Genomic DNA, 10,218 nt, shown 5'->3' on the forward strand with positions numbered 1-10,218 from the left:
TCAGGATGTGAGGGAGTGTCTGCCGTGACTGATCAAGCCCTCGGACTCCTACCCCTTCCTACTTCTCCACATGGGCACCAATGATGCTATCAAGAATGACCCTGAGCGGGTCACTGCAGACTATGTGCCTCTGGGAAGAAGGATAAAGGAGTTTGAGGCGCAAGTCATGTTCTCGTCCATCCTCCCTGTTGAAGGAAAAGGCCCATGTCGGGACCATCGAATTGTGGAGGTAAATGCTTGGTTGCGCAGGTGGTGTCGGAGAGAGGGCTTTGGATTCTTCGACCATGGGATGTTGTTCCAGAAAGGATTGCTAGGAAGAGATGGGATCCACCTAACGAAGAGAGGAAAGAGCATCTTTGTAGGCAGGCTTGCTAACCTAGTGAGGAGGGCTTTAAACTAGGTTTGCTGGGGGATGGAGATCTGAGCCCAGAGGTAAGTGGGGAAGTGGGATACCAGGAGGAAACACAAGGAGAAGGGTGCAATGCGGCGGGGGAGGTGGACTCCTGATTCATACAGAGAAAGTAGGGCAATTGGCTAGTTATCTTAGGTGCCTGTACATGAACGCAAGAAACCTGGGAAACAAGCAGGAAGAATTGGAAGTCCTGGCACAGTCGAGGAACTATGATGTGACCGGAATAACAGAGACTTGGTGGGGTAACTCACATGAATGGAGCACTGTCATGGATGGGTATAAGCTGTTCAGGAAGAACAAGTACGGGAGGAAAGGTGGAGGAGTTGCACTGTATGTAAGAGAACAGTATGACTGCTCAGAGCTCCAGTATGAAACTGGAGAAGAGCCCGTTGAGAGTCTTTGGGTTAAGTTTAGAGGCGAGAGCAGCAAGGGTGATGTCGTGGTGGGCATTTGCTATAGACTACAAGACCACGAGGATGAGGTCGATGAGGCTTTCTTTGGACAACTAACAGAAGTTTCCAGATCACAGGCCCTGGTTCTCATGGGGGACTTCAGTCACCCTGACATCTGCTGGGACAGCAATACAGCAGCACGCGGACAATCCAGGAAGTTTTTGGAGAGTGTTGGGGACAACTTCTTGGTACAAGTGCTGGAGGAACCAACTAGGGGCTGTGCTCCTCTTGACCTGCTGCTCACAAACTGGGAAGAATTGGTAGGGGAAGTAGAAGTGGGTGGCAATCTGAGCAGCAGTGACCATTAGATGGTCGAGTTCAGGATCCTGACAAAAGGAAGAAAGGAGACCAGCAGAATACGGACCCTGGACTTCAGAAAAGGAGACTTTGACTCCCTCAGGGAACTGATGGGCAGGATCCCCTGGGAGGCTAATATGAGAGGGAAAGGAGTCCAGGAGAGCTGGCTGTATTTTAAAGAAATCTTATTCAGGGTGCAGGAACAAACTATCCTGATGTGCAGAAAGAATAGCAAATATGGCAGGAGACCCACTTGGCTTAAGAGAAATCTTCGGTGAGCTTAAACACAAAAAGGAAGCTTACAAGAAGTGGAAACTTGGACAGCTGACTAGAGAGAAATATAAAAATCTTGCTCGAGCATGCAGGGGTGTAATCAGGAAGGCCAAAGCACAATTAGAGTTGCAGCTAGCGAGGGATGTGAAGGGTAACAAGAAGGGTTTCTACAGGTATGTAAGCAACAAGGTGGTGGTCAGGGAAAGTGTGGGACCCTTACTGAATGAGGGAGGCAACCTAGTGACAGAGGATGTGGAAAAAGCTAATGTACTCAATGCTTTTTTTGCCTCTGTCTTCACGAAGAAGGTCAGCTCCCAGACTGCTGCACTGGGCAGCACAGTATGGGGAGGAGGCGAGCAGCCCTCAGGGGTGAAAGAACAGGTTAAGGTAGGGGTGGGCAAACTTTTTGGCCTGAGGGCCATGTCAGAGAATAGAATTTGTATGGCGGGCCATGAATGCTCACAAAATTGGGGTTGGGGTGAGGGCTCTGGTTGGGGGTATGGGTTCTGGGGTGGGGCTAGGATGAGGACTTTGGGGTGTAGGAGGGTGCTCTGGGCTGGGATCAAGGGGTTCAGAGGGCTAGGGCAGGGGTGCGGGAAGGGGTGCAGGTTCTGGCTGGGAGTGTGGGCTCTGGGGTGGGGCTGGGGATGAGAGGTTTGGAGTGCAGGAGGGTGCTCCGTGCTGGGATCGAGAGGTTTGGAGAGTGGGAGGGAGATCAGGATGGGGGCAGGTGGTTGGAGCATGGGGAGAGGCTCAGGGGTTCAGGCTCCGAGCGGCACTTACCTGGAAACAGCGTCATGTCCCTTCTCCAGCTCCTATGCATGGTGCGGTCACTGCCCCGGCTGGAGCAGGACCGTGCCACTTGGTGGGGCCCCCGGCTGGAGTGGGGCCGAGCCACGTGGTGTGGCCCCTGACCCGGCACTCTGGGTGGAGTGGGGCCAAGCTGCATTGTGCGGCCCACAACCCAGCGCCCTGGGTAGAGCACTGGAGTAGGGCCAAGCCGTGTGATGCGGCCCCTGACCCAGTGCCCCTGGAGCGCCAGAGCAGGGCAAGCCCCAGACCCTGCTCCCCAGCGGGCGCTCGCAGGCCGGCTTAAAACGGCTCGGCCCACAGGCCATAGTTTGCCCACCTCTGGGTTAAGGACTATTTAGAAATGCTGGACATGCACAAGTCCATGGGCCGGATCTTGTGCATCCGAGGATGCTGAGGGAGTTGGCTGATGTGATTGCAGAACCATTGGCCATTATCTTTGAAAACTCATGGTGATCGGGGGAGGTCTTGGACTGTTGAAAAAAGGCAAATATAGTGCCCATCTTTAAAAAAGGGAAGAAGGAGAATCAGGGGAACTGCAGACCTCATCTCAGTCCCTGGAAAAATCATGGAGCAGGTCCTCAAGGAATCCATTTTGAAGCACTTGGAGGAGAGGAAGGTGATCAGGAACAGTCCACATGGATTCCCTAAGGGCAAGTCATGCCTGACCAACCTGATTGCCTTCTATGATGAGATAACTGGCTATGTGGATATGGGAAAAGCGGTGGATAGAATATACCTTGACTTTAGCAAAGCTTTTGATAAGGTCTCCCACAGTATTCTTGCCAGCAAGTTAAAGAAGTATGGGCTGGATGAATGGATTATAAATTGGACAGAAAGCTGCCTAGATCATCAGGCTTAGGATGTAAGAATCCCATGAACTGCTACAGACTGGGGACAGACTGGCTAAACGGAGTTAATCAAAAAAGGACCTGGGGATTACAGTGAGAGAGAATCTGGATAGGAGTCTGCCAAGAAGGCTAACGGCATATTAGGCTGCATTAGTAGGAGCATTGCCAGCAGATCAAGGGAAGTGATTATTCCCCTCTATTGAGCACTGGTGAGGCCACATCTGGAGTCCTGCATCCAGTTTTGGGCCCCCCACTACAGAAAGGATGTGGACAAATTGGAGAGAGTCCAGCGGAGGGCAACAAAAATGATTAGGGGGCTGGGGCACATGACAGATGAGGAGAGGCGGAGAGAACTGGGATTATTTAGTCTGCAGAAGAGAAGAGAGGTGGGATTTGATAGCAGCTTTCAGCTACCTGAAGGGGGGTTCCAAAGAGGATGGAGCTCGGCTCTTCTCAGGGTGGCAGATGACAGAACAAGAAGTAGTGGTCTCAAGTTGCAGTGGGGGAGGTCTAGGTTGGATATTAGGAAACACTATTTCACTAGGAGGGTGGTGAAGTACTGGAATGGGTTACCTAGGGAGGTGGTGGACTCTCCATCCTTAGAGGTTTTTAAGGCCCGGCTTGACAAAGCCCTGCCTGGGATGATTTAGCTGGGGTTGGACTAGATGACCTCCTGAGGTCTCTTCCAACCCTAATCTTCTATGATTCTATTGCTATCCATCATGTGACAAAAAGGGCAGGTTTTTACTGCTGGTGAAACTAAACTAAATAATTTCTAGTCATCGACCAAGGAAGCTACAAGTCCCACCAAAATAAAACAACTGGATGTATTTAATCTGTGGACAAAGCACATTGATAAATGTGCATGTGTAACCCACTCAGAGTGGCGCTCTGTCCCCCTCTAATGGTAGCTGAGCCATATGTAAGGGGCAATAAGCCTGCTGCAGGGTTGGCTAACAGAGCTAGGACCTTCAGCTCAGGCCAGAGAGGCTCACTCTTTAAGAGTCAGAGTCAATCAATCACCTCTACTGGTGACCTACTCAGGGTGTTGTGTTGTTACATATGCAACACAGAATCATAGAAATGTAGGGCTGGAAAGGACCTCAAGAAAGTCATCAAGGCCAGCCCCCTGCACTGAGGCAAGACCAAGTAAACCTAGACCATCCCTGACAGCTGTCTCTCCCATCTATTCTTAAAAACCTCCAATGATCCAATGGGATTCCAGAACCTCTCTTGGATGCTTATTCCAGAGTTTAACTACCCTTAGGTTAGATATTAGGGGGAAATTTCTAACTCCTTTGCTGCACATTAAACCCATTACTGTTTGTCTCACCACCAGGGAACATGGAGAACAACTGATCACAGTCCTCTTGAGAACACCCCTTAACCTATCTGAAGGCAGTGATCAGGTTGCCCCCTCGATCTTTTTTTCTCAAGACTAAATATGCCCATTTTTTTTTAGCCTTTCCTCTGAGGTCAGGTTTTCTAAACCTTTGATCATTTTTGTTGCTCTCCTCTGGACTCTCTCCAATTTGCCCATGTCTTTCCTAAAGTCTGGCAGCCAGAATTGGACACAGGACGCCAGCTGAGGCCTCACCATTGCCAAGCAGAGTGGGACAATTACCTCATGTGTCTTACATACAACACTGCTGTTATCAACTCCAGAATATTCGCCTTTTTCACAGCTGCATCACATTATTGACTCATACTCAAATTGTGATCCACTCGAACCCCCAGGTCCTTTTCACCAGGACGACCACCGAGCCAGTCATTCTCCATTTTGTAGTTGTGCATTTGATTTTTCCTTCTAAGTGAAGTAATTTGCACTTCTCTTTACTGAATTTCATCTTGTTAATTTCAGACCAATTCTCCAATTTATCAAGTTCATTCAATATCTTCATAAATGATCTGGAGGATGGTGTGGATTGCACTCTCAGCAAATTTGCGGATGATACTAAACTGGGAGGAGTGGTAGATATACTGGAGGGTAGGGATAGAATACAGAGGGAGATTGGGCCAAAAGAAACCTGATGAGGTTCAATAAGGATAAGTGCAGGGTCCTGCACTTAGGACGGAAGAACCCAATGCACAGCTACAGACTAGGGACCGAATGGCTAGGCAGCAGTTCTGCGGAAAAGGACCTAGGGGTTACAGTGGACGAGAAGCTGGACCTGAGTTAGCAGTGTGCCCTTGTTGCCAAGAAGGCCAATGGCATTTTGGGATGTATAAGTAGGGGCATAGCGAGCAGATCGAGGGACGTGATCGTTCCTCTCTATTCGACATTGGTGAGGCCTCATCTGGAGTACTGTGTCCAGTTTTGGGCCCCACACTACAAGAAGGATGTGGATAAATTGGAGAGAGTCCAGCGAAGGGCAACAAAAATGATTAGGGGTCTGGAACACATGACTTATGAGGAGAGGCTGAGGGAACTGGGATTGTTTAGTCTGCAGAAGAGAAGAATGAGGGGGGATTTGATAGCTGCTTTCAACTACCTGAGAGGTGGTTCCAGAGAGGATGGTTCTAGACTATTCTCAGTGGTAGAAGAGGACAGGACAAGGAGTAATGGTCTCAAGTTGCAGTGGGGGAGGTTTAGGTTGGATATTAGGAAAAACTTTTTCACTAGGAGGGTGGTGAAACACTGGAATGCATTACCTAGGGAGGTGGTAGAATCTCCTTCCTTGGAAGTTTTTAAGGTCAGGCTTGACAAAGCCCTGGCTGGGATGATTTGATTGGGGATTGGTCCTGCTTTGAGCAGGGGGTTGGACTAGATGACCTCCTGAGGTCCCTTCCAACCCTGATATTCTATGATTCTGATTCTATGATTTTGAATTCTAATCCTGCCCCCCAAAGTGTTTGCAACTCCTCCCAGCTTGGTGTCACCTGCAGATGTCGTAAGTGTACTCTCCCCTCCATTATCCAGATCACTGATGAAAATATTGACAAGTACCAGATGCAGGAGTGACCCTGTGGGACCCCCTTAGATACATCCTCCCAGTTTGACAGCAAACCTTTGATAACTACTCTTTGAATAGAATCTTTCAACCAGTTGCCCCCACATTATAGGAATCTCATCTGGATCACTTTTCCCTATTTTGCTTATGAGAAGGTCATGTGGAACTGTGTCAAAATCCTTACTAAATATCAAGATCTATCCCTTCTACACTCCCCCCCGCCCCCACCAATCCACCAGGCCAACACTGGTACCTGATGCCAGAAAGTTGCCAATGTGAGTTTTGCAAAGGATGGGCATTGCTAACATGATATGTTAGAGAGAGCTGCATTTCACCACAGCTGAAACCACACGAACAGCGTGATGGAGAATTCTGGCTCAGCGTATGGGGCCTGATGTGATTAGCTGCCCTAGAGCTGGTGCTGGAGAGCCCCAGGCTTGCATTACAGGTTGAACAATTCCTGAGTCCTACTCCAGATAGTAACAGATACACAGAGATGGGAAGGGCGGGAGAAAGGTTAAAAACCAGTATCTAAGTACTTACAGGGCCCTACTCACTGTAATATCACGAACTGCAGAGGAGCTATCCCCACCGAGAGGAGGGGAAGCATTATCTTCACTGGACAGATGGGAAACTGAGGGCCAAGGTAGGGAAAGTGACTTGCCCAAGGTCACATAGGAAATTTGGTGGCAGAGCTAGGAATTCAGCCCAGGTCTGAGTTTCCATCCCAAGATACCTACCTCCCCCTTTGCAACCTTTGCAACTTTCCTGTGATGGTCCAAGGTTGTGGCTCCTAGGTACTAGGACCCCGCTGTGTTCGGTGTTGTACAAACACAGATGACATCTGCCCAAAGCAGCTTACAGTCTCTTTCAGGAGCAAACCGGCCTGGCTCAGGCCTTTCCGAAGGGCTGAACGCCCGTTAAATCCTACTTCAGAACAGGGATTAGAAGCCCAAGTCCCCACAGACTGCAGGGCATTCGGGAACTCTCTCCTGGGCAGCTCCCTGGCCTGTAGCTGAGTGCCTCAGCAAGAGAGAGAGTCTGTGCTGAAGAGGCAAATCAAAGCCTGAAGTGCCACATGGGTCAGACAGTTCCAGAGAGGGAAGGAGGAGGGGAGGCCAAGCCATGCTGCCTCCCCAACACCAAACAGCAGAGCTGCCCAGCCCTGAGTGGGAGACACTGTCCTTCTCCTAGGTGCAGCAGCCACACTCCAGGCTAGCTCCTGGCAGCGTTGTTCCTCCCATAGGCACAATGCCCGCGGCATTTCCCCTAGGGAGGCGTGGCCGTGGCCCCATACTAGGGGCAGTTCCTACGAGGCAGCCTCTGGCACTGAACTTGAGATTCACCCAAAACAATGGGATGGGCCTGATCCCACTAAAGACAATGGAACTGACCAGGGCCTTAAGAACTGACTTGTCTCCTCTTCCTCAGGCCTGGTCCACATGCCACTTTTGACCCAATGTAACTGTTTTGGTTCAGGATGTGATTTTTTAGCAAAATAGTTAAATCAGCACAACCCCCACAGTGGGGGCAGTTATACTGATGCCTCATACCCAGATATATATTCCTTCCATTATAGGAATAATCTGTACTGGTGTAAGTGCATCCACACTGGGTGGGTGCTGTACTGCTTTAACCTAGACCAGTGCAGTGAAAGCAGTAAAACTGTTGTGGATAGACAAAGCTTCAGAATATACAATTATTCTATTTCTAGTTCTATTATTACAACCCATGCATGCGTGAGAAAGTCAGAGAGAGAAAAAAACAATAGATGGTTTGCAGCCAACAGTTTAGATGCTTCTCTGAAATAAAGAAGAGGAGAAAAATGTATTCATAGTTTATTCGATTGTCACAAAGAAGTGGTGAATACATTCTGCTGACTTATTATTTTGCTGTTATTTGCCTTGGTGGAACTGGCTAAATAGTAAGAAAAATTATTTGCAAGTGATTTATTCAACAAAACTGAAAAGATTTGTCAGATAAATTGTTTGTTGCAAATCATTAGTTCACATATTTAGTCACCAGGACACACACAACTATTGTGCTGGCTCCTAAAGCAAATACTGGCGAAGCCCCATGGATTTATAAGGCATATTCACTGGGGTCGTCTTCTGCTGCTTGCTTATAATAATATCAAGGAGGAGAAAAGCATGTTATTGAAATTTGTAAACTTCTGTAGGTTTATTTTCTTGCCACATTCCATGGCTCTCCACGATCCAGGTGCAATGCAAAGGGGTGTTACACTGAGCGATCTGTTTACCCTTTTTCACCTTTATAGAATAGGTTGACATATTTACCATGCCTGCTACATTACTGAGGGATTTGTAAGAGGATAAATTCTTGGGGTTCACTTTATGAATAGTTTTTGTTTTTTCTGGACCAACTGCAACCCCTAGGTTGAAGTACTTGTCTCTCACATAACTTCCAATTCCTCCAGTCAGCACTTGGGCCAGCAGAGGTTCATGAACCACAACATTGATGACTTCTTCAGTTTTGTTGGTAACTTTAATGATGTAGCTCAAATGATCAGGTACAGAACGGGATCAGAAAGGAAATGGTTAGTGTCAGTCCTGCCCGCAGGAAGAGTGCTTCGAAAGCTTCAGATTCATTAACAACGTTTTCATGCACACGCTAACCCCCATTCCTCCCACACCTTACAACTCTCCAGAGAAAGCACCAAATATAGACAAAATAGCAATGGGGCAAAACTGGGACCTTGTACATGGAGACATCTTCTCCCGGCCTCACAGCGAGCGACTCGGATCAGAAGTGGATCGAGAACGGAACCACCCTGATGTCTGAGTGTGGCCGTGCAAAAATAAGCTAAATATATGATGTGGCACCAGAACCCGACCCTTCCATCCCCTCCCCTGGTTTGTCCATAATAAGAAGGGGACAAAAGCAGAGACTTTTATTGAACACCCCCAGGTCTGGTAGTTTAGATAAAATTGAAGCAAGGTCCTAACAGTCTCCTGGGTTGGGGGTTGATTACGCCAAACCAAAGCTTAATGGATCAAGATTTGCAAAACCCAAACCAGCCTCTTTAGTCCGGCTACGTAGGTTAGGGGTCTGGCCAAGATTTACATGCGACTGTGAGGAACTAAGCGCAGACTGTTTCTTCCCTCCTTTCTATACTATTCCATCAGAGGAGAACAAATAAGACACTCAATGAGTTAGGAGATTTTCAAGGGGCACCAATGGTAGTTAGCCACCTAACTGCCAATGAAAGTCAATGGGAATTGAGTACCTAACGGCCTTTGAAATAAAATCTCCTTTGAAGTCCTTTGCATCTAGAGCACGTAAAAAGAAATGGACCAAGATTCCCAAAAGAAGCCACAGCGAGGAACCTAATAAATGGCCTAATTTTCAAAAGGGCTTACCCACCACACAGCTTCGTGTGGCATCAGTATGGCTTCATGGGATGGAATTTTTAAAAAAGCAAAGGAAATTACAAACGGAAGGTGTTCCATTAGAGGGACTTTATTCAGGTTGCCAAGTCAGGTGCACAGAAGTTAGAAAATGCCAGAATGAGCTGGCTTGTGCAACCTCAATTCAGCCCCTTGTGCGTATGCATCATGACAGCCTTTAATGATGTGATTACTATTTATCCACAGGACTAGAGCTTCATTCAGTACACAGGACAGACAGGGAATGAGGCAGAAGCTGTAAAGAAAGGAAATGTGTTAAGGCATTTGGCTGGAACCCGGGGAGCTGGGTTCTGTCCCTAGCTCTGGCTCAGACTTTCTACGTGATGATGGCAAAGGCTCTATCATAATGCATATGCCAAATTCAGATTGAAGAGGCAATAATAATTCTGGCATTTTCTGACTTGTAACCTTAATGTAGGATTTTGTATATAATTAGTGATTATGAATGGATTTTAAAAAACACCGTAGTCCAGTTACCAGCATCATCAACTCTCACAATTTGATTGCAAATCTCATGATATTTGGTATATGTCTGAAAGCCCCAGCTCTTGGAATCATGTGATTACACAACAATCTCAGCTTTCATTTTGTTTTTAAAGTTAGTTTCTAGCTCTTATGGTTGCAGAGAAAAGTTTGAAAACATGAACCGAGTGAGACCTAAGGGCTGAGGGACCAAATGGCAAAGAAAAAGGGCACAACATTTTGTTTTCATCATGCCAGTTGCATGATTTCATGGGGTCTGAC

Source organism: Chelonia mydas, chromosome 25 (assembly GCF_015237465.2).
Source record: "Chelonia mydas isolate rCheMyd1 chromosome 25, rCheMyd1.pri.v2, whole genome shotgun sequence".
NCBI classification, from domain to species: domain Eukaryota; kingdom Metazoa; phylum Chordata; order Testudines; family Cheloniidae; genus Chelonia; species Chelonia mydas.